Genomic DNA, 26018 nt, shown 5'->3' on the forward strand with positions numbered 1-26018 from the left:
ATCTAGTATGGGCTAACAGAAAATAGAATTTCAAAAAATCAATGAATTAAGAGGATAATTCCAGATCACTTGGGTTCTAGTTCCTAACTGATATAATGGTAAAATTAGGAATATGACCAAGGCAAGTGGCTGGCTGAGGGGGAGAGGAGGAATAAAACTGTGGAAGTGAGTGAGCAAAGGAACTGAAAGACAAAGAAGGAGGAATAATGCATGTGGATGCTAAAGTCACCAACAACGATGACAAGAATAAAGGTGGGGTGAAGACAGTATGCCAAGACATAAGAACTTCCATGAAAGGAAGAAATGATGGGCAGTTGGTGATGGCAAACATGATGTGGGGTGGGGAGTGGCATAGCCTGATGGCACAAACTCCAGAGGAGATAGAACAATGGATGGAAAACTGTGAAATAATTGTTTGGAAGTGGAAATGAGGAGCAAGACAAGCACCCACTCTAATCATCAGGTCCAGAGGTTTGTGTAACTTGACGGGTAGTAGCATTCTTAGGTAAAACTTTCATTCAGGACAACAGAGGAAGAGAACATTTAAGGAAAGATTGAGGATATTAAAAAGTTTGCCAATGGAAAACTATGAGTTCAAGTTCCATAAGGTGCCTTGGAAAGGAGCATTGAACTGTGGAAAGCCGAGTCAGTTTCATCGATGTTCAGTGTGGAGATGGATGTCCTGGTGGCAGTGATGTTGCAGAGGACACGGTTTCAATGATGATCCAAGAAAACCGTGATTCCAGGCAAGATGGCTTAATTTTAAGCATAAGTTCTGACTGTTTGGCTATCAGTTTAAGTTGGAAAATTTGGGAAGGCTGAACAGCTGACTCAAAATTTTTATTCATAACTATAATTCTACATTGAATTCAAATTTGTTGCTGCTTTGTTGAGAAACAGAGTGGTATAGCAGAGAGATTGCTAATGTGGGAGGATTCCGAAACGTGGATTCCAGTTCCAGTTTTACTAACTAGCTGCATACACTTAGTAACACCACTTAACTTCTTCACCTGTAAAATGAGCAAGTTGGACAAAATGACCCTGGCTTCGATCTATGAGAGGTATCAGACTGGAAAATTAGTTGGTGTGGGTTTTAAAGTTGATGCTTCTCCTTGAACTCATTTAGTTTTATTTTTTCTGAAAAGCACACATTCATTATGAGCTATGGTTCAACAGTTAAAGTAGGATTTTTATCCCAAGTCTATGGATACTAGTTGCATGACCTAACTCTCTAAATTTTCTCTAAACCCTGATTTTCTCATTTGGAATGTATGATAATAATAACAATATAAAACAGTTATTATGAAATTAAATGGCAGAGTGCCTGGCAAATAGTGAACATTAACACATTTTAGCTGTTTATTAAAAATGTGAGAAAAGTTTCTGGACTGCTTTCATTTAAGTATTGAAAATATATGATAGTCATTCTATGCTTCAATATTTTAAGATACTAAATCTTCAGCATGTTGATGATTGGGTATACAGCCTCTGGCGTTTATATTTTCAGGTGAAGAGCAGAAATGCATGTAAATCAGGGTGAAAAGTCCTCTCTAGCAATATGTGAATCCAATGACTAAAACAAAGTTATTTTTTTCTGTGTTTTTCCTTAGTTAATTACAAATGCAAAGATAATCAATTGTTCCCCAAACTAGTTGTTTTCCTATATTTCAGAAATAAACTTCTACATGAATTATCACGTTAAATTATCCATATCTCACAATACAGTACAATTTCACAACTGTGTCAGTGGTAGTGGGACAAAATGGGTTCGTCCAATATTTCCTTTTGTTTTGACCTTGACAAAGAACAAAATCTATTATAGAAATAAACTAGGTAGGATGACTAGAAAGATATAACACATTTGGATCAATATATGAAGCTATACTATTCATCATTTTCCACATAGGTGAAATGGGGGATTCTAATATTTTTCCTCCCTCCCACTATTTACCCATCAATTCGTGCATACCACTGAGACACTGAGGATGGTGATAGTGAATGTTATCAAGGTTGAGAAGTCTTAAGAGAAAAAACAAAATCAGAAACAAAGAATGACTACCCTGGCCCACACATCCTTGAGAAAATAATAGAGATCAAGCCATATTTATGTTCTCACTCTCTCTCTCTCCCACTATATATATATATACACATACACACACACACACATATATATATGCATATATATAGAGAGAGGGTGTGGTTTTGTGTTCTGTGTGTATATACATATATACACACATACATATATACATATATACATATATATACACACACATACACTTTTATACATAAACATATATATACACACCCACACATATATGAATTCACACTTTTTTTCCTTTTCTCATTAGTGTGTTTTGAGGAACAAGTAGAAAGGTGTCTTTAGAAATAACTTGGTTCAGTGTTAGTTATGAAGTTAGAACAACCATGCCCATCACCTCTCTCCTTGATTGCCTGCTCATGTGTAATCCACCCCATTTCATCTAGGATACATTTTCTTCCCCAACACAACCAGTCCCTTTAATGCTATCTTACAGTGTGCAGTTGCTTTGAGACCAGAAGAAATATAAGCCCATCGCTACTTCTGGAAACCTAACTCACCACTTGTGTTCTGAAGGATTACTGGAGACGGTTATATGTGGATGGAAATATTATAGGTTATTAGATCAAGACATAGCTAGACTGAATATTAATTTGTTTGACTATGTTAAGCTATGAACAGAAAATTCAAGAAAAGCTGCCTATGTGTCCTTTTGTTTAATAAATATGCCTTTGGAGCTTTCTTATGCCTCTGCAGGGGGAACATGGTAATGAACAATATAGACACGGTCCTGGACCTTTCGTGGTATATGTGATCTTGTGAAGGTGTGACTTAATTTAGAAGATATATATTTTTTGTTGTTGCATGTGTGCATGAAAAAGGCAATTGGACCAGAAATTAGGAAAACTAGCTGGGAACACTAGTCCCAGCTCTGTTACTAAATAGCTACATAAGTTTGGGTTATACAGACTCCCTCTCTGATTAGTCTCCCAATCGGTAGAACGAAGGAGTTTAACCAGGTCATCTACAAATCCCTTTACAATTTCTAAAATTCTATGACTCTCTGATTATTGCTATTTCCTGAGTAGTGCCACGAATATATTACCAGAGTAGATACAGTGCTTGTGCCTTTCTTCTCCTGCCCCATGGGAGCAGTGAGCTTCTCCCAACACATACAAGGAGCAGTGCAGAAAGATAAAGTTTGGGAAACAAGGGAGAGCCAAAAGTAGTCCGAGGAGCACCCACCAATCAGACCTGCCCTCACAAGTCACATTTCAACCATGCAAAGAGGAAACATGGAAGTTCTCCTTTGATAGATACAGTTGACACGTGGCCCAGGAACAAAAAAGCAGAGGCACTGTCAATATGTTGTAAAATATTAATGCATACAATTTTGGAAATAAGATTTTCAAGGGGTGTTATGCCCACCAAGATTTTTCAATACCTAATCAACAGTTAAATCATTTGAAATAAAAGAGATGAAGCCAGACTAGAGAATTTAACCAACAATATTGGGAAAACATTATTTCATTACACAAATCAATACTATGATTTTCTTTTCTTTTCAAAACATACTCTGTTTGTGTGTGTTTATGCTCGTGTGTTTGTATGTGCATATACATGACTTAGTTGACAAAAAAAAGCTTCTTCAAAAATTAAAATCATGACACAGAGATTCTGAGGCATTCAGGGATGACCCCAGGCTTGCCGTCCAATTCAAGGTCACTGGTGCTCCTGAATATGCATCCAGGCAGCTGTGAGTACTGCAAGCTAAGAGAACTAGAAAGGCAATAGGAAACAAGAGAAAATCTCTAGCTTTGCAGGCTGTTAAGTTAATTTTCTTTAAAAACAAAAAATGACTATATACCATGAATACTGTCTAAGCCATAGATAAATTCAGTTGTTTATCTGGACCTGATGCTTAATGGATAAATGCATCTTTTAAAAATGCAGATTCTGATTTAGTGTATCTGGAGTAGTACCCAAGATTTTGCATTTTAACCAGCTACCATGTGATGCCTGATCGGCTGATCTATGGGACACATTTGAGTAACAAGAATTCTATAGATCCTGTTTCTAGGCAGAATTGCTTTAAGACACTTTCCTTATGCTCTCTAGGAGAACGTTTTTAAATTATATTTTACTCATTTGTTCGAGGACCTCCTACACCTCACAGAAAGGGATTTTTTATAACTAACCTGAGGTTTTTCTACTACAATCAGTCACATTTCTTCCCATGTCTTTCTCAGTGAAGGATGGCTGGCTCTCTATCTTCTTAGATTTAAGGATAATGTCACAATATTACCCTGCCTCCTTCTCTGCCAGGATGATATATCCCAAACTTTCTTTTATTTTCCTTTTTTTCTTCTTCTTCTTTTCTTTTTTTGAGTTGAATACATTTTCAAATTGATTTAGAGATGGGTTTTGAGTGTTTTTTTCTATAAATTTCCCCAATTGGTTGTTTTCTACTGTTTATCTCTTGCCTATTTTGGATACAGGACATTCCACCACTGAAGAGAGTCCCTGGTGGCCAATAACACATCTATGCATCCCCAAGCAGCTACCATTTAGGGACATAAATGGAGGGATATATGGAGTTCCATTTATTTATTAAGGGTTCTGAGAAAATGCCAGCATAGGGATGCACCATGGTAGCATTCTCCAGATGTTGAGAAGTCTGACTTGGTTTGGGGGCCACTGGTGATTATTTCTCTTCTAATGTAATCATAGCACCTGAAGGGAATATTGGGTCTCCAAGCATGAACAATGCAAAGAAATCTTGAATTGAATGACCCCTATGGGTACAAGTCTAAGCTGACTGACTGTGACTGTGACGGTGACATTCATTTCCTGCCTGCTGCCAGTGCTGAAATCATGGTTAGACAGAAGAGCAGAAGTTAATTGCCTCAGGGAAAAGATCCCTGTGCTAATCGTCACATTAAAGTTCACATTGCATTAAAGTTTCTAGCTCAGGTTTATTCCAGCAGCTGGGCTCAGACGAGCCATGGAATCTCATGTCTGTACATAGTGACTCTTCTCCAGAGAAATTTTCCACTTCCATTGAGACTGAAATGGGAAAACATTTAGTTTGAACTATAGTTTGAAGACCTCAGTGGGTCCAGGAAGCCCGGAGTGAGAGAGGAAACTTAATTTTGTCTTGTGTGGGCCAGATCATACCAAGAGGGGCTGGCTCTCAGACCTAGAGATTCAGGTAGGCTAAAGGGTCATTTATTAGACCTGATAAAGATGATTCTGAATCATGTTTTCAACTCACCACAGCAGGACAGATAGCAACCACAACCAACTTAACAAAGAAACCCCAGGAAATATCAACATTTGATTGGTTTATTGGGTGGAAGGCAAGAGCTTGAGATCAGGAGTTATCTTTTTTTTTTAATAAATGGGGCCTGACCTATCACCCAGGCTGGAGCGCAATGGCGATTTTTATAGGTGCAGTCATAACTCACTAGAGCAAACTCCCGGGCTCAAGCAGTCCTCTGCTTCAGCCCCCTGAGGAGCTAGCATTACAGGTGTGCACCACCACACATGGCACAAGTTATTTTTTATGAGTACTCAGCATATCAGAGCCATTCTCACCTTTCCTATAATCCGTACCCTTTTACATCTCCTTCATGTTACATTTATTATATAAGGCAAATCTGCAGAGTAAAGTCACCAAAGTGCTGCCAAGGTAACCTGGACTCTAATTATGAGTCTAAGTTAATCATTTAATAGTGCCGTGTGGTCTCAGACAAATTACATAGTCTATTTAAACCTCAGTTTTCCAGTCCTCAAAGTGGAAACAATAACATTTATTTTGCAACTTAAATTTTTATTTTATTTTTTCAGCATTAAATGAAATTGTATGTAAAACAATTTTAATACTGTGCAGATGGCAGACACTTCGGAAATCTTCTTCAGATCTCATCTGTTTTGACTCCTGTCTTCTGAATCCTTCTAATCTGAAGCTGTCTAATTGTGTTCTGCTTGAGGTTTTTATATTTTGACTTAAATGTAGGTCATTTGTTTACCAAATATGAAAGTCAAGTCCCCAGGGATAATATTTCTTCATCTGTTGCTTTAAATTTCCCTGAGAGACCCAGAGAGTTTTGTTTATTTAAATCCACTTTACATTTTGAGCTTCTGCTAGTGCCAGGCATCCTACTGGGCACTGTGAAGTGCACAGCAATGAACAGGACATGGCAACTGTCAGGAGGAAATATGGTATTTATTAGAGAACTAGCTAATTATATTGTAAAGAAGACTCTGATAAACACCATAGAAAAGGTGGAATTAATGAGGAGGGAGAAATTAATTATCTAGTGGGAGTAATGAAGAGAAATAAATTAATTCCTTCTCAGGAGGTAGGGGAAGACTTTTAGAGGAGGTGGTATTTATGCTAGACCTTGAAGGAAAGACCTTTATTTCAACCTCTTGTTCTTCTGTACTTAGAAAGCAATCACTCTTTGAATCATGCTAAATTGCTAGTAGTCAATAGTGAAACCAACCCATAGCATTGTCTGTTGAATTCCTGCATCACTGCATTACGAAAAGAGCATTGGACAGTCCCGTAGAACTGTACTTCCACTTCAAGGCAAGGCATTCAACCTTTCAATGCAAGTAGCTGATTTTTTGTTTTTTGTTTTTTCTTGGCTTTACACATTGCTATGGTTTGAATGTTTGTCCCCTCCAAAACTCATGCTGAAATTTAATTGCCATTGTAACAGTATAAAGAGGAAGCACATTTTAGCAGTGATTAAGCCAGGAGGCCTCTACCTTCATGGGTGGGATTGGTGTAGATATAAAGGGTAGGTTCAGTCAGACCCCACTTTCCCTCTCCTGCCCTCTTGCCTTCCACTATGTGATGACATAGCAAGAAGGCTCTCGCCAGATGCTGGCACTGTGTCACTGGACTTCCCAACCTCCAAAACTGTGAGCTGATAAGTTTCCATTTTTATAAGCTACCCAGTCTCAGGTATCCCATTATAGCAGCACAAAACAGACTAAGACACATTTCTTTGCAACTTCCTCTACCTCAGTGTAGTTTAAAACCAATTTCCTCTCACTCAGTAGAAGCTGTATTACCATATGCCTCATATTCCAGAAGAAAATAAGTTTTTTAATGTAGTTAAACACAATACTATTTCAGCCATTATTTTAAAACAATTATATTATTGACTCATTATTCATCTTTATTTATTTTTAATTAATTTATTAACTAATTTATTTTGAGACAAAGTTTCACTCCTGTTGCCCAGGCTGGAGTGCAATGGCGCAATCTCAGCTCACTGCAACCTCCGCCTCCCAAGTGCAAGCAATTCTCCTGCCTTAGTCTCCCGAGTAGCTGGGACTACAGGCGCTTGCCACCACGCCGGCTATTTTTTTTATTTTTTAGTAGAGACAGGGTTTCACTATGTTGGCTGGGCTAGTCTCAAACTTCTGACCTCAGGTGATCCACCTGCCTCAGTTTCCCAAAGTGCTGGGATTAGAGGCATGAGCCACATCGCCTGGCCTCATTATTCATCTTTAAATGTCTTCCTTAAACCCTGTCAGCTCCTTCATATCTCCTGTTTGTTGAAACATACAGAACTGGGCGTAGGGTGCTGGGGAGGCTGCAGCCAAGATTTGGAATGAAGAAACTGATTATCCTCAGCTACACTTTGCTCAAGGCCCACCCATTTGTTCATGCAAATACAACCAGATATAAGCTGCCTTGAAAGAGTGTGACCCTATGCACTCTCTGTCAATTGACCTAAATTCCAAATTGTCTCAGTTAATAAAAAATAAAAATAAAACAAACAAAACTAGCCTTTAAAGTGTTTCTCTAGGTCCCAAGACTGTGTCTGCTTGCTTGCTGGGTGGGTGGCATTGGGCTCTCAGCCTCAGAGCTAGCTGAGAAGCAAGATATGCTCCACTTGCCTCCTGCAGAATTTCTCCCTCCTGGGTTAAATGTGTTTAACCTTTGGAATAAAGCAATATGATATTCAAACATCTTCTAATGAGGCTCTTCAACTTAGGTCTTTGAGTTTTTATTCACCTGAGTGATTTCCCTTAAGCTTGTAAAAATAGACAATTGCCAGGTTTAATACCATCTCTTCTTGTTAAGAAACCAGCAACCAAAACTGTCAGTCAGCTAGGACACTATAATTGTGTTAGTGCTTTAGCCACATGAAAGCACAGACACATTGCTGCTCAGTCTCATCTGAGGTGTAGCTTTGGTTAACACCACTGACAGTATCAACAGTCTTTCACAGACTCTAAAAAGAACTATCTTCTGAACCTGCCGAGAGAAGTAGGAGGCTACTATTTCTGTACATAGGTAATATGCATATTTACTATGACTGTTCCAGGAGAAGAAAAACTAACCCCCAAAAATAAATCTATTCCTAAATAACTACCTAAGGGAGTGTTATCTTTTAGGATAAACACTAAGGGGAAAAAGCATCCTGACTCTATAAAATGTCCTGTGTTTGAATTGAAGAGATGGGCTACAGATGAGCTCCAGAAAAGTCTAGTTTGGTCATGACATTCATTTGGGTCTTAATTTTGTTTGTGTTTTGACTTTGTTTTACTATGAGAAGGGATACTAATCTCTTTTCTCCCTAATAATTAAGGATATTGTGCACATTACATAACACAAAAGATGTAAAACGTCTTTGAGAGTAAAAGCAATAGGAGAAAATTAGTAAGGCAAAAATACTTTTTACTTTAGCTCCCCAATTATATCGATGAAGTGAATCAGACTTATTTTGCATTACTTTTTCTACATCCACATCAAGGTTTTGTGGGTTGAGGATACCAGGCATACCTGAAGGATTCATAGTTGGTAAACAATGTGATGCTCGGAAAAATCACTGGGCTGATGATTCCAGATGGGAGAGAGGATGCAGGATCCTGGACCTAGGGAAAGAGCAGTAGAGGTATTGATGTCCTGCTTATTGCCTATTGCTTGGCAGTGTCTTTAGAATTAAAGGGACAGGAAGAAACAATTATATCACATTTTTAAGTTAAAAGAGACTTACAGATGAGCATCTCTAGAATAAGTCACACTGATACTAAAGTAACCAAGAGGGTTCTGTCCTAGGGGACTGAAGACAGTATATCTGAAAAAGGGTGACTATAGAATTGCAGTTTAGTGTTGTTACTCACATATAGAGCTCTTTACCCCCAACTTGATAAAAAACTGAGCACCATTTCTGGTCTTTGTCTTGACCCATATTTGAAGCCAAGAAAGGGGACATAATCAATGTTTCCTCAGGGACACAGAATTCATGGGCCTGGCTTCAGGAATCCCTGAAGACAGCTTGTCCTGGTGACTGGGCTTCTTCAATCCTCCTACCGAGGTGCATTTAGGCCATGCACAGGGAACGAGGAGTTCAGTGGTGTTTTGGAGGCAGGGCTCTATGACTTTCACTCTGGCTTCCATCTGATTGGAATCACAGTCTGCACAGGTCCTTATTGGACATGGGTCTTTTCACACTGCAGAATTCAGAGAAGTAGAGTATGGGCTTTGAAGAGCATAGAGTATAAACTAAAGAATAGGGCCTGGACTTTGGAGTCAGACAAATGTCAGGTCAAACCACAGATCTACCCATTATCCAGTCAATGACATATTCTGTCTTCATTTGTCAGTTGGTAACAATCATGTTTCCTCTGTGCTCGTGAGAATTAAAATGCAACCCAGCATATGTCTGGCACAACTAGAAAGTTCTGAGCACTAGCTCACTTCTCTCATGCAATCTTTATGACTGGTACACAGCAGGCACCTTGCTAGTGGGAACAATGGTTACAGCTGAATTTGAACAAGTTCAAGAGAAAATGTAATTTATGGTTAATAAAATGTTAATTTAGAATATTCCTAAAGGAGCAGGAAGCTGAATTCTCTAAACATGGTTAGTATTTTATAAAGTAACTCTTAAGACTCTACAATTTTTTGTTTTGTTTTTGTTCCTTTTTGTTTGCTTTTTTTCCTCCTAGCTGCTGAAATAAAGATAGTATCAGCATTACTATTTGCAAAACTTTATTCACAGCAGCGGCACATATCTCCCAAGCATCTAAGTAGCCTGGGGTCTTCCACGAAGAGTTGTATGCTTAATCAGCCCCCAATTCCTTGAGGATGAACTTGAGTATAAATTGTTAAGGTAGCTGCTTACCCTGGGAAATGAATTCCGTCTTTCTGGCATAAATGCCCCATCTGATAAATGAGAATATGAGGGTAATGAACAGAATTTGCAGTCCCTGTGCTTTCTGGTAGGAGGTGAATTACTAAGAGTGACTAGACCCCAAAACATGTCTTTCTGGTAACTCCTTCTCATGAATGTCACTGTCTCCTCTCACTTCCTGATGATTTCCCCACAACCCTACCACCAATGGGTCCACCCATTCATTCCTTCTTTATTGACAAACAAGCTCTGAAGACTTAAACACAGCACCTGTTCACAGAAAAGCTAGGGTCCCTTAACTAGGTAAAGTCTAAGGTCAACTCATTGATAAAAAACTGTAGTGAAAATATAAATATAGCCAGCTCTGCAGCACCGCTGACTCTCACAGCAAAGCTAACGAGGTAGCTGAGGACAAGGCTTATAGCCTGGGTCAACTTGGATTTGAGTTCCCTTTCTGCCATTTAATCATGATATGGCTTCAGGAATCTTAAGTCTCTGAAACTCATTTCTTTTGGTTTGTTTCTAGAGTGGATATCAAAATAGCAGCATTAAAAAAATTAACATTTAAATTAAAAAATACAGCAACATTACATATATACATATATATGAAGAGAGAGAGACATTATAGTGTCCCTCACAGCAAGTCCTTGATATGTCTCATTTTGTTTTTCTCTTAATTAATTCAATTAATATTTTTTATTATATGCAAGTGTCTATCGCTAGCAGTTGGGATGGAAAGTATGGCATGATTGATGTTATAATGGAGGAGAAAGGTGTTGCAATGATGGTAGAGTCTCAGAAATCCTCCAAGATTCCAGGAGGGAGGAAGGTAGAGTAGTTAAGAGTGGAGACACTGGCATGAGAGGATGCTTGTCAGTGAGGACTAAAAAGGAATGTTGTACACATAAAGATTCACTGAACATACGGATTTCAGGAGCTGCACAGTTTTTCAGACAGCACTGAGTCTCTTCCATCTTTTTGTGACCCAGATGGGAAGCGAGGCTTTATAGGATGTCCACTCTGGCTGTTGGAAAGTCCTGCTGGGTAGTCTTTAGAGTGCTTCTGGGATGATGCATCAATTCCACATCCTCCTGGAGTCCTCTGAGGGAGTGGTAGACTGGGAGGGGAAGAAGGAAGGACAAATGGAAATTAGAATCATAGGAGCTTCAGTGATAGCTCACCTTACTACAAGTTCCAATATCAAAGCAAGTCTTCTAATTTTCCCAGACACAGACAGGTAGCTCTGATGGTTCTGGAAGGTTCCCAGAGTACTCTGAGAAATAGATAGAGAATTTGCATAATTCCTGATAAATCTTCTTATATTTTAGGGGTAAACATACCTGGGTTCCATTTCCAGATTGGCCTCTTATTGGCTGTGCAACCTTACACAAGTATATTTAATTTCTTAAATACCCATTTTTCTCACTATAAAATGGAAATAATGAGAGAATACAATGGGTTTATAATTTTTGAGATGCACAAAATACATGATACTTTTGATATATTTTAGTGTCTGACCTTCAATAGACAGCAGCTATTGTAATTAATATTTATTTATTTATCTATTATTTGAAATGCCTATAGTCTGGCTCTATTAAGGAATCAGCCCATTTTAGAGATCAGGTCTATGAAAGATAAATGAACAGAAACTGCAAACTTTAACAAAGGAGAAGAAAAAAGGTTGGGACAGTTGCACGAGATGAGCTAGTCTGGTAGACTTGGTGAAGGGCCTTCACGCTAACAGGAAGGGGTTAAACACTGGTGCCACTGGAGAGAATGGCACAACAAGGTTTGTGGGGAGAGGGGAGGGCATGCATTTAAACCAACAGACAGAGAAGATGCCTTTCACATTTCCTACCTTCTAAGTCTCTGTGGAATTGGAAGAATTAATGAACTAATATCTATAAAGTACTTGGAGGCTATCAAATAAAACAACTATAGAAATCCCAAGTAGTAGTATCATGTTATTAAACATTTATTGAACATAGTACAGAATATATAGGAGCTATACTTTCTACCCAGAGGGTTTAGAACCTAATTGCAATATTTTATTCATCATCTTGAGGGCAGAGGGAATTCTAAATAAACAATAAGTTTAACATATCTCCAAAGGATTAAAATAGATATTGCATCTGATCGCCATAATTTGCTCCCTGAATTTCTGGAATGTAATTTTATTGTCATTATACAATACAAACAGTTATACTGATACTAATGATAATGATACAAATCAAATAAATTATATGCCAGACACTTTTCTAGGTACTCCGTGTACGTTATCTCCAATCCTGACAACAAATTCTGAAGAATGAGATTAATATCCTCATTATAAAAATGAGTAAATTGGGACTTAGGGAAGTTATCCAAGATTACAGAGCTAGAAAATAATGTATTTGGCCCTATAAAACAGCAGAGACAAAGATATTCTAGCTTATAGATTATCTATCTTTTCCCCATAATCTTTTGAGATAGTTGAATAGTCTAGCTGTATACAAGCACTATAACTCTAGTATCTGTCTATTAAATTAATAACTAAAAGTTCTTAACATAGACTCTATAGATACTCTTTAAACTGTTCATGGAATGCTGTAAAATTCTTTGCAAATTTGTATTTCTAATGTGTTCTGCATTTTTCAGAGGAGTGGATTTAGAAACTTCATTAGATTATTAAAGGAGTTCACAGTCCAAATAAGATTAAAAACACTGAGCCCACCTTGGGCCAACTGTGTGTTTTGGACAGGGTCCAGAAATATGCTTAGCATGAACCCCACCCTTAACTTCATATATGGCTCAGATATTGAGGGAGTCAGGGATCTACATGTGAATGAGAGATTCAACCTTCTTGCAGCTTTCCCCAGTTGATGTTTGTACTTCCTGTTTTTCAGTCACCCCTTGTGAGCCAGGGATATTAACTATACTACAAAGAGTTGTACCAGTCTAGTCCCAGGCCCCTGTCAAATACCATCTCTTCTGTAATATATTCCTTAACTCTCACAGAAAAGTTAATTACTCCTGCATTTATGTGTATCTCAGTATAAACCCATATTCAAGACATTATATAGCATTGCAATTATGTATGTGTTTATCTCCTTCATCAGAGTCTGCAGTTCTGTAGGGCAAGAGCAATATCATAATTCAGTTTTTTTCCTATCTATATCATGGGACCTAGAATATAATCAGTACTCAACTAAAACTTAATAAATAGACAGGTAGTTAGACAGATGGATATACTGGCACATGAATATTCTTTTTATAGTATTGAAAACTAAGATATTGAAGGGCATGTATTAGGACATAAGAACCCACTAATTTTAGGCCAAGTTATACACAGACTTATATTAGTAAAATTGGTTATGATCATGGGAAGAAGATGCCTGTCACACATTAATTGATGCTTTCCCTTTACTAATGGTTATAGAAGAATAATTCAATGCAATAGAATTTTGCAAAGGGTATAGCTTTTCCATTTAGAATAAAGTTAGGTGATCGGCTATAGTGTGCTGTAAAACTTATTTCAGTTTTCCAGTTCTCTAAAAAAGAAACACTCCAGTTGACTTTCCAGCTCCTGCTTTATGTAACTTGGCTTAATAGAGCAAAAACTTCTCATGATCACAAAAGCCTAATATTAGCACCTCAGTAATGTATTTAAGTTGCCACCTACCCATATAGGCTACCGATCCTTGGAGGAGCCTAATAGGACAGGAGAATTCCTGCTATTTTAGAGTGCCATTGACAGTGAAGAGGATAATAATCTTAAGCAATCTATCAGGCTTACATTTAGTGAAAATTCATAGCTTGTTAGCCTGGCTAATCTTTGAGTTACCTGTGTTTGTACAGAAAATCCTGTTATCTCTTATCCTATCTATTCCCGTGGTGATCAATGGGGCTGTATTCATGGCAGAAACCAGTCCTGATGACGTCATCCTCATCACCATGGGAACACTGTCTTTTTGCAAAGATGAGAGTTAAGTCCCTCCTAACAAAAGTCCAAGGGCTCTCTTGAAATATGATGAGAATTTTCCAGTGGGATTTAGCTATAATCCATGAGGGGTGACATGAAAGAATAAGCATTTATGAATTTTACCGAAAGCCCATGAATTCTAAGACTTAAAAAAGAAAATCTTATCTTCAAATAATAAAGAGATAAAAAGAATCCACTTTTACAGAGGCAGTTAGGTGTTTACCCAATTCTAATCTGTGTGTTTTATGCTTTCCTCAGGTGTACCAGAATAGCCCTCCAACCCTTCAATCTACACTGCTGCCTGGCATCTCAGGAGAACCTGGTCCTAGAACAGAGAAATGTTTTCTGGACTATTTTGGTATAAATCTCTTATTTCTTCAGGCTGTAAAACAGAGTTGTACATTTATTACTCTTTGGTAAAGCATACTGACTTCATGAATTTGTGGCTTATTTTTTTCTCATTTGTTCAGTGGTGGCTATAGTAAGAAAGTTCTGAGATTTTCGCCCAGGCAAAAAAAAAAATAAATAAAAAAATAAAAATAAATAAAAAATTATTGTGGCATGAAAGATAACTCTTTGGTTTCTAAATGGACATGTTATATATTCCTTGGATACAGTATTCTCTAGAGTAGGAGGCCCCAAATTCCGGGCCATGGACTGGTACTGGTCTGTGGCCTGTTAGGAACTGGGCCACACAGCAGGAGGTAAGTGGCAGGTGAGCCAGCGAAGCTTCATCTGTATTTACAGCCGCTCCCCATCACTCACGTTACTTCCTGAGCTCCACTTCCTGTCATATCAGCGGTGGCATTAGATTCTCATAGGACTGTGAACCTGATTGCAAACTGTTTATGTGAGGGATCTAGATTGAGTGCTCCTTATGAGAATCTAATGCCTGAGGATCTGTCACTGTCTCCCATCACCCCCAGATGGGACCATCTAGTTGCAGGAAAACAAGCTCAGGGCTCCCACTGATTCTACATTATGGTGAGTTGTATAATTATTTCATTATATATTACAATGTAATCGTTATAGAAATAAAGTACACAATAAATGTAATGTCCTTGAATCATCCCAAAACCATCCCACCTCCTTCCCACTCCACCCCCGGTCCATGTAAATATTGTCTTCCACAAAACCAGTCCCTGGTGCCAAAAAGGTTGGGAACTGCCGCTCTAAAGGAAACCTTGTCTGTGGCAATATGAAGGTCACAGAGAAATATTTTGTTTTATACTTTATTCTGTCACTAAAGTTTCATGTTCATGCATTTTCCATAATGTCAGAAGTCATGGATAAGTCTATGAGAAGCTGAGGATATGGGCATGATCTCTGTGTTGCATCCCTAAAAATTTCTGGCTGGTGGTTTCAACAGCCAATGGGGCCCTAACAAAGTAGGCAGAGTCCTGTCCTTTGATGCATGGAACCAATCACTCTGCTGTGGAAGTTGAGGAAAGGGGGACATAAGTACTAAATCCATGACTTCTGGGGTCATAAATCCCTGACTCTGAGATGCAAATATAAGAAAAATTTGACACTTCAGGAGTTAAAGGCACTTCTAAAGTGCAAGACATCATTTCCTCTTACATCTGAAACCCCAACGTCCCTCAGACTCAGGCTTAGAGAAGCAGAGTAGCTTACTTAAAATCCCAGAATTGATGGATGATAGAGCTGGATTTGAAGCTGTACTCTGAGATCCATGCAAAAAAAATTTGAGTCCTTTTTAGTAAAAAGATTAAAAGCTGTTAAAGCTGTTCTTGTATTGTATCCAGACACCATTCTAGTCTGAGTTGCTTACCACATGTGCCTTATTCCCCACCTCACCACACATTATACTTTCATCTTCACAAAAGACACTGCAATATCAATGACGCAAAAGTTCATCTATTATTTTTCCAACATGAATAAGAGACAGGAAAGACCAGCTAAGTTACACAGCAGAGAAAACCTGAACTTTTACTTAGCTTCAGCATTGAATCCAGTGTAATTTTTGAAACTGATTAATTTTGGAAAGCTTTTGAAATTTTGCGCTTACTTGGAGATTATACGAAATTGAATTAAGAGGCTCTTTGACTCTCTGCTAGCTGGGATATAGATCAGGGTTCAGACTGGCTGCTGCCTTATGTTGGCAAAGTAATTTAGGCAATTCATCCACAGCCTGCCTTCTGATCTGTTAACATGGATGTAAGAACTCGTGATGGGTTTAGTCTTATTGATTGGGTGCTCGAGTGCTTGTGGGAACTAGGATGCTGTGATATTGCAAGCATAGTTCAACACGTGGCCCACAGTGTTGCTGATAAAGAACCCTTCTAAAACGTAAAGCTGATTCTTACTCTCACTCCCCACCCCAACACTCTAGTAACTTTCTTTTCCACCAGAACAATGCCAAGCTCCTTTTCCTGACATTCAGGTTAACCACAATCTGGCCCCACTTCACACCTATCAGCTACCCTTTCTACTGCACAGACCAGCACCTGCTCCTTTGCAAATGCCAAATTCTTCATTTGGGACTTTATACTCCTCACTTCTCCAGGAACTTCAGGAAACCTTCTCCCTGTCTGCCTGAGTTTTGTAGGAATGTTTTCTTTACTAACATAGCATCTTATATATGGTATTCAGCACACTGTATTGTAATCAGTGGTTTTCTTGTACATACCACTACAATTCGAAGACTCTGGGAACGGCACTCTCCTACCTACCATATATTTATTCCAAGTATTTACCTTGGTATATTTAGTAAACTAGTAAATGAATACTCAGGGTTCATACTTCAAGAAGACACTGGGGATACAAAATATACAACGGGACTTGCTTATCACAATTGTATAATTTTTTAATCTCAACTTTGGAAACCTAAGTAACTTATGTGCCAGGAAAAAACATGCACATTTGCTCTGGGCATATTCTATGACTTTACATTTGTGAACTGGCTGGCATTTGTGGCTCGGTTTCAGGTACCAACTGAATCCCCAGGTTCTGAGCTACAGCAAGGCTGAAGGTGAATTTTTTTAAAAAGGCAGCTGAGTATAGGCTCTAGAAGCAAACATGTAAAATTCAGAAGGGTTGAACTGGTGAGCTGATTGGTGGGAAGTGATGGCCACATCCAGAAACCAGTTAAATGTCAGTACCAGCATGTCGTGAATAAAAGAAACAGCCACACTATTTATCTGGAAAATCTCCAGAGATAGAAACTGGGCAGACTGTAGAAATGTTCAAAATAGCCAGAGACCTTTAAGGTATACTTTCCACCTCCAATAATGCATTGATTTATTTTTCCTCGCATATCAGTTCCTTCCATAGCTTTTATTATGTCTTTCAGGGTGCCACTATCTTCCCAATAACCTAAAAATATGACACTTAAAGATTTGGGTGATTTCTTATTTCCAGGAGGGAAGAAGGAAGAAAAAAGTTACGGTTGGTATATGGTTGTTTACATAACTGGTTACAGGGAAGTTGCTTCTTTGCTCAGAACCAGAGGTGGTGCCTCACAGAAGCATCGTTTCTTTGGATAAAAAAGATATATAGAGAAGGTGTGGTGCCCCTTGGAGATGCATCAGCAATTTGAGAGAAATAAGTACAAGGGAATAAGTACAAGGGGAGAGATTAAGAATCTTAAAAAAGAAAAAAGAAAAGAAACAAGATAAGCAAAGCCATATTTTATTTCTCTCCACACCATATGCATCATCTATTAAATTAGCTGCACTTGAGGATATGGTTAGACAAAAGCAGTCTATCCACAAAATGCCTTGGAATGGAGCAGAAAAAGCAAAACAAATGAAAACATTAAATTAACTTCATACAAAGTGTCTCTAAAAAAATAAACACATAAAATAGGAATAAAAGCATTTAACCTCTGGTTTCTGGTCTGGCATGTAAAGAGGTTAGAAATTACTGTTCCATTCTAACAACATGTAAAAGTCTAAACAAACTGAAAAGAAATAAGCAACTGTGCGTAGATCCATCACAGGGCAAACTGCTGCTCCTAACTTGGCAAGATCAACAGACAAATACAGAGAAGCACAACTTACTGGAGCAAAAACCCCGTAGGGGAAACCACTATGGGAATCAGTGCCAAGGTAGGAAAAATCTAAACTGTAATTGACAAGTTGCTTGAGGGTTACTGTGGACAAGTCTGAGAGATTAAAAATTTTAGCTTCTTATTAAGTCCTGCCCTCAAGAGAAACTTTTTTATTTATTATTATTATTATTTTGAGATAGGGGGTCTCACCATGTTGCCCAGGTTGGTCTCAAATTCCTAGGCTCAAGCAATCCTCCTGCCTCATCCTCTGGAGTAGCTGTGATTACAGACACGTTACTATGTTCAAGGGAAACAGTTTAATCATGCCCTAACCTGCCAGTGTTTTTTCAAAGCCTGACTAACCTAGGGAAGGAGAATGCCCAATTCCAGCTCCGTCTAGCCATCCTGCCTGACTTAACATGGCAGGAGGAACTGAGAAGCACTGGAAAAAATTCACAGTCCAAGGGCAGAGGCTCATCAAAAGACTAATACCTAATCATAGAGCTATCAAACGCTTCCCCTCCCTCTGCATCTTACCATATTACTAAGGCCTATTTACAACCTAGTACATCATGTCTACCTTTTGACAACAGCAACAACAAAATTACAAAGCACACTAACAAGCAAAAACAGTTTGGAGGATGGAACACGCATCAGGACCAGAGTCAGATATAGCAAGACTTGGAATGATCAGACCAGGAATTAAAAAGCATATAACCTAAGGATTTTAATGAACAAATGCAGACAACATGCAAGAACAGGTGAATACCATAAAAAGAGAAATGCAAATTATAAGAAAAAATAAAAAAGAAATGCTAGAAATAAAAAAACCTTAATGGAAATAAATAATGCCTTTTGTGGCCTCGTTAGTAGACTAGACACAGAAAAGAATCTCTGAGTTTGAAGATATTTCAATAGAAACTTCCAAAATTGAAGAGAAAAGACAAAATACTAAAAAAGAATTCCCAAGAACCATGGGACAACTACAAAAGGTGCAATACATGCCTCATGAGAACACAAGGTGGGGGAGAGACAGAGAGAAAGAGACAGAGACACACACACACACACACACACACACACACACACACAGAGATGAATCTAAAAAAATCAAAACAGTAGTGACTGAGAACTTCCTTAAATTATTATAAGACACAAAGCTACAGATCCAGAATGTGCAGAAAACACGAGGCAGAATAAATGCTGAAAAACCTACACCTGGGAATACCCGATTCAAACTGCAGAAAATCAAATATATAGAAAAATATCTTCAAAGAACCTGGGTGGGTAGAAGGCCAGGGAGAACCGCTACCTACAAAGAACAAACATAAAAATTACATCTGACTTCAGAAGCCATGCAAGAAAAAAGAGAGTGGAATAAAATACTTAAGGTGTTGAGAGAAAACAACAACAACAAACAAACAAAAACAAACAAACAAAAATCCCCACCAACTTAGAATTCTGTGCCCTATAAAATTATTCCTCAATAGTGAAGGAGGAAAAAAGTACTTTATCAGGCAAACAAACATTGAGGAAATTTGTTGTCAGTAGGCCTGTCCTACAAGAAATGTTAAAAGAAGATCTTTACAGAGAAGAAAAATAATGTAGGTTGGAAACTCAAAACTACATAAAGAAGGGATAAAAGAGGCATACCTCAGAATGAATACATGAAGGTAAAATAAAAACTTTTATTTTTCTTATTCTTAGCTGATCTAACAGATAGCTGTTTGTTTAAATAGTAATAGCAACAAAGTATTTGTGTACATATGCACATACTTATGGACACTTACAGATACTTATATATAAGTGAAATGAATAACAGCAATGATAAAACAAACAGGAATGAAGAATTAGAAAAATTTTGTTATTATGAAGTACTTGTGGTACCTCTGAACTGGAATAGTGTTATTTGAAAGTAGACTTGGATCCATTGTAATATATATCACAAACTCCATGGCAAGTATTTTAAAAAAGTGAAAAAGAGAAATATAATTGACTAAGAAAGGAGAGACAATGAAATTCTATAAAATGATCAGTTAAAACCACAACAGGCAGAAAAAGTATGGAAGACAAAAACAAGAACAAAGAGAAAAGGCAACAAAGAGAAAACAGTCACAAACATGGTAGATATTAATCCAACTATATTGACTTTAAATGTTAATGGCCTAAGTATGCCAATTAAAAGACAAAGATTGTTAGAGTGGATCAAAAACAAAACCCATGCATATGTTGTCTATAAGAAATCACTTTAAATATAAAGGCACATATATACTAAAAATATAGGGGTGAAACAAGATATATCAAGCTAATGCCAATCAAAAGAAAGCAGGAGTAGCTATATTAATTTCAGACAGAGCAGCCTTGCAAGAAGACATAATAATCCTTGATGTGTATGTGCCTAACAATCCAAATGTGTGAGTCAAAAACTGATAAAGTTACAAAAAGAAATAGATTAATTCACTATTACTATTGAAGACTTTAACACTCCACCAGGCAAGAAATCAGTAAGGACGTGGATGGACTCAAAATCATCAATCAACTGGAAATAATTGACATCTATAGATTATTTTGTCTAACAACAGCTGATTATGCATTCTTCTCAATCTCACATAGAATGTTTTTCAAGATAGATCACATTCTGGACCATAAAACACATCTTAACAAATTAAAAAGAAGATATATCATATAGGATCTGCTTTTAGACCACAGTGGAATTAAACTAGAAATCGTTATCAAAAAATAGTGCGAAAATCCCAAAATACATGGAGCTTAAACATCATGCTTCTAAATAACAACTGGGTCAAAGAAGAAATCTTAAGAAAAAATTTAAAAATGTTTTGAACTAAATAAAAATTAAAATATGAATTGTCAAAATTTGTAAGACACAGCAAAACTAGTGCTTGGAGAAAAATGTATAGCAGCGCATGTATATATGTATTTAAAAGAGAAAGATCTAAATTCAATCTTCTAAGTTGATATTTTAGGAATCTAAAAACAAGAACAATTTAAATCTGAAATAAGCAGAGAAAAGACATAACAAACAGTAGTACAGAAATCAATGAAACTGAAAACAGGAAATCAATAGAGAAAATCTACAAACCAAAAGCTGATTAGTTGAAAAATCAATTAAATTTAATTTAAGCCTTTAGGCCAGGCTAAATAAAATTTTAAAATTACTAATGTTAGAAATGAAAGAGAGGATATCATTGCAAATCCCATGGACATTAAAGGATAATAAAGGAATATTATGAAAAACTCTATGCCCACAAATTTTATAACTTAGATACAATTATACAATTCCTTGAAAGACATAATCCGCCTAAATATATATATTTTAAAAAACACTCTGAATAGGCTTATATTTATTAAGAAAATTGAATCATAAATCAATAAACTCTCAAAACAGAAAGTAGCAGATGCAGATGGGTTCACTGGCGAATTCTAGAAAATATTTAGGAAAGAAATTATACCATCTATTTACAACCACTTCAAGAAGATAGAGCAGAGGAACACTTCCCAACTCATTTTGATTATGCTAGCATTTCCCTAATTTGAAAACTAGACAAATCATTACAAGAAGAGAAAAATACAGACAAATATCTCTCACTGACATAGATATATAAATCCATACCAAACTAATAATAAATCAAATCCAATGATGTACAAACAGAAGAATTCCATACCATGATCCAGCGGAATTTATTTCAGGTATTGAAGGCTAGCTCAACATTTGAACATCAATTAATGTAAATCATCACTTTGCCAGGCTAAAGAAGAAAAATTATATGATCCCAGCAATAGATACAGAAAATAACTGACAAAATCCAACACTTATTTATGATAAAAATTCTCAGTAAACAAGGAAAAGAGGGGCATGCTCTCTACTTGGTAAATAACATCTACAAAAAACTTATAGCTGACACTGTACTTAATGGTGAAAAAGAAGATGCTTTCCAGGTAGTATGAGGAACAAGGAAGTCAAGGATGTCTCCTCTCATCACTGATTTTAATATTGTGCTGGAAGTCCTTGATAATTCAATCAGATGAGAAGAAGAAATAAAATGTACGCAGTTTAGGAGTAAAGAAATAAAACTATGTTTCTTCACAGATGATATAATTGTATATACAGAAAATCCAAAGGAATTGACAAAAAAACTCCTGAAACCAATAAACAATTCTAGCAAGGTTGAAGGATACAAGGCTAGTATACAAAATCAATCATTTTCCTATATACCAGTAATAAATAAGCAAAACATGAAAAATTAAAAAGACATTACCATTTACACTAGCACTCAAAAAATAAAGTACTTAGGAATAAATGTCACAAAACACACAACAATCTATTTCAGAGAAAACGACAAGACGCTGATGATAAAAAATAAAAAATAAATATATGGAGAGATATTCTATATTCTTGGTTAGGAATCAATATCATCCAGATGATTGTTCTTCCTAAATTGATCTATAGAGTCAATGCAATCCCAATAAAATCCCAGCAAATTATTTGGCAGATACTGACAAAGTGATCCTGAAATTGATACGAAGATGCCAAAGACTCAGAATAGTAAACTCCATTTTGAAAAAACACCAAGTCAAAGGACTGACATTGAATGACATCAAGGCTTACTCTCAAGCTACAGTAGTCAAGACAGTTTAGTATTTGCAAAAGATTAGATAAATAGCTCAATGGAACAGAGTAGATACCTCATAAACAGACCACATAGAGACAGTCAACTCATCTTTGACAAAGAAGCAAAGTCAATACAATAGAGTAACTGGACATCTAAATAAAAATAAAATAAAACTAGACACAAACCTTACACCCTTCATGATCTACTCTAAAACTCCTAGAATATAACATCACACAATACCTAGATGATCTTGGATATGGTGATGACGTTTTATGTACAAGACTAAAGGCATAATCCATGGAAGAAATAATTATATACTGAAGTTTATTACAATTAAAACTTCTGCTCTGCAAATGATAATGTGGAATGACAAGACAAGCCACAGACTGAGCAAAGATATTTGCAAAAGACTCATCTAAAAAAATAGTTTCTAAAATATACAAAGAACACTTAAAACTCAACAATAAGAAAATGAACAACCTGATTAGTAAACGAGCAAAAGATTTTAACAGACGTCTTACCAAAAAAGATATATAGATGGAAATTAAGCATATGATAAAATGTTTATCATCATATGTGATTAGAGATTTTGAGACGTTCAAGACTTCAGTGAGGAAGTAACTGCTAATGTGGTGGAAATAGCAAGAGAACTAGACTTAGAAATGGAGCCCAAGGATATGACTGAACTGATGCAATCTCATGATAAAGCTTTAATGGATGTGAAGTTGCTTCTTACGAATGAGCAAAGAAAGTGGTTTCTTGAGATAGCATCTACTCCTGATGAAGATGTTGTGAACATTGTTAAAATGACAGCAAAACATTTAGAATATACCATAAACTTAGGTGATTAAGCAGCAGTAGATTTTGAGAAGACTGACTCCAATCTCGAAAGAAGTTCTATTGTGGGAAAAAATGTTACCAAACAGGACTGCATGCTGTAGCAAACCCTTTCACGAAAGGAAGATCCAATTGTTGCATCAACTTCATTGTTGTCTCATTTTCAGAAATTGCCACAGACACCCCAAACTTCAGCCACCCCCACCCTGATTGGTCCCCAGCCATTAAGATTGAGGCAAGATCCTCTGCCAGCAAAAGGATGACCACTGCTGAAGTCTCAGATGATCATTCACATTTTTTAAGCAACAAAGTATTTTACATTAAAGTATGCACATTGTTCTTTAAACATAATGCTATTGCAACTTAATAGACTACAGTATAATGTAACCATAACTTTTATTTGCATCGGGAAACCAAGAAATCCTGTGACTCAATTTATTGTGATGCTTGCTTTATCGCAGTGGTCTCAGACTGAACCTGCAATACCTCCAAGGTATGTATGTATATATACACACCATCATACTATACAGCTGAGACTTAAGGTGCAATAAGGAATGGACTAGTAATATGTAAATGCTGTATTTTCTGAAAAAAGATAAAATCATATAACTGAAAACTACTAGAAAAAAGGACAAAATAGAATAATATTGACTGTTGTGTAGTTTACATGTGAGAGTCTAAAACTACTGACACTAAATAGTAAAAAATTAAAATCAAACTGTAAAATATTGAATAAGAAAAAAGATTAGATATATGATTTAAAAAGAATACAAAGGTCATTCACGAGAAAAATACAAATTTTTCTAAATTCCAAAATATACTTTCAAAAATAGCAGGAAGACATACTCAATAGAGAAAAACATTGTACATATAATATAAGCAGTAATCATATAAGTTATAATGCAGTGTTAAGGTCAAACATAACAATCATATGTTAAAGAAGAATAGTTTTGGCTCGCCTACTTATATAAAGTAGGTTTTCAAATTGGATAATAAAGTTAAACTCAATTATTCTGTACACAGGAGATATATTTAAACCATAAATATCTAAAATAAATAACATAATCACATTGAAAGGTGGGGGAAAAAGAACTAAACCAACCAATTTTTATCATAGAATTTTGACTATATGTTCTTAGTACTGGAGGAAATAGAAGTACAAACACATCTTGAACTTTTTGTAGGTTAAATATTTTTGTTGGTTGGATGTAGCAACTATGAAAACTATTTTGTGTATATTTTAGAATTAAACAGATGAGTGGCTGTGTGTTAATATTGTTGGAATCCAGAGTTCTTACTGTGGAAGAAATATGCAAATATGCAAATATGGAAGGTGGGAAGGGAAGGAGTTGTGGGGTTGAACTAGCAATGGAAGTGATGATGTGCTGGGGGCCCTGGGGCTCTGGTTTTAAGAAATTTTGCTTGGTTGAGGATACATTTCAGTGTATTCCATGATACAATCTTAAGTATATTTGTGCACTCGGTGCCTAAATATTCCAATTTTTCTTTATTACTAAGACATACCTGGGACGACCATATATTTCTCTTCCAATATGGACATTTTTCAGAGTGAAAGTGCTATTACTATAATAATAGCTACCCTGGGTCTGCCCCAGGCAAACTGGGATTTGCGACCATCCTGCATATATTCCTCAGGCTGCATGTGGTCCATTTGGTTTCTTTATCCCCATTTAACAGCTTTCACCTTGATAAATACATGGGTAGTAAGCAAAGGCAATCCTGAACTAGACCCATCATATATACTGGGCCAGCAATTATGGGAGGCTTAAGCTATCCTGGAACTTACATATTTGGATTGGTTAAAATCTAATGCCCATGATTAACTCACCAGAGACTGGTTTTCCTCCTTTGTAAAATGTGGGGAATAATAATTAGCTCTAGATTTCAACAAGATAATATAAATTACCTGGAATAGTTAATTGCTCTCAATAATTGCTTTTGTTATTTTTATTGTTTTTACTTTTGTTGTTATTATTTTTTTTCCTTAACATCAACTTCAAAGGTTAGCTTAAAAACATAATCAAATTTTCATTAATAACCCATTACAGATCAGTCATCTATGAATTTATTTAAACCCCTTTAGGAACATTAATTCCTGTTTTACTTCTTAATGAATTCCATAAACTTTATTACCTGCTGTGTAACATGGCATTTCCTTTAAATTGCTTTAACTTAGCTTTTCCAAGCATTGATAGATTCCTTAGAGTTCTAAAATCCAAGTATTTTGTATATAAACCTCTTTTGATCTAATTTCCCTTTATGAAACTATTACTGTTGCCAGTCATAGCCTTTCATATTCATTGTAATTCTAGACCAAACGTTTTTACTAGTATTGTTCAAAATTACATTTGAACCCAGA

General features: G+C 36.6%; 1 long non-coding RNA gene across 6 annotated transcripts in view; it reads right to left on the reverse strand.

Annotated features, from left to right (window-relative positions):
* Positions 1 to 26018, reverse strand: part of LOC102128208 (uncharacterized) — a 311614-nt gene that overhangs the window by 230103 nt on the left and 55493 nt on the right. For 5 of the 6 annotated variants that reach the window (XR_006692095.3, XR_006692094.3, XR_006692096.3 and 2 more), the window contains 2 exons: positions 11126 to 11317; positions 8847 to 8938 (listed from right to left, as the gene is read on the reverse strand). This is a non-coding gene — a long non-coding RNA (uncharacterized lncRNA). Of the gene's footprint in view, positions 1 to 7220; positions 7999 to 8846; positions 8939 to 11125; positions 11318 to 26018 lie in introns of those variants that run through there. The other variant, XR_012422818.1, reaches the window with a different exon arrangement.

Source organism: Macaca fascicularis, chromosome 14 (genome assembly GCF_037993035.2).
Source record: "Macaca fascicularis isolate 582-1 chromosome 14, T2T-MFA8v1.1".
Taxonomy (NCBI): Eukaryota; Metazoa; Chordata; class Mammalia; order Primates; family Cercopithecidae; genus Macaca; species Macaca fascicularis.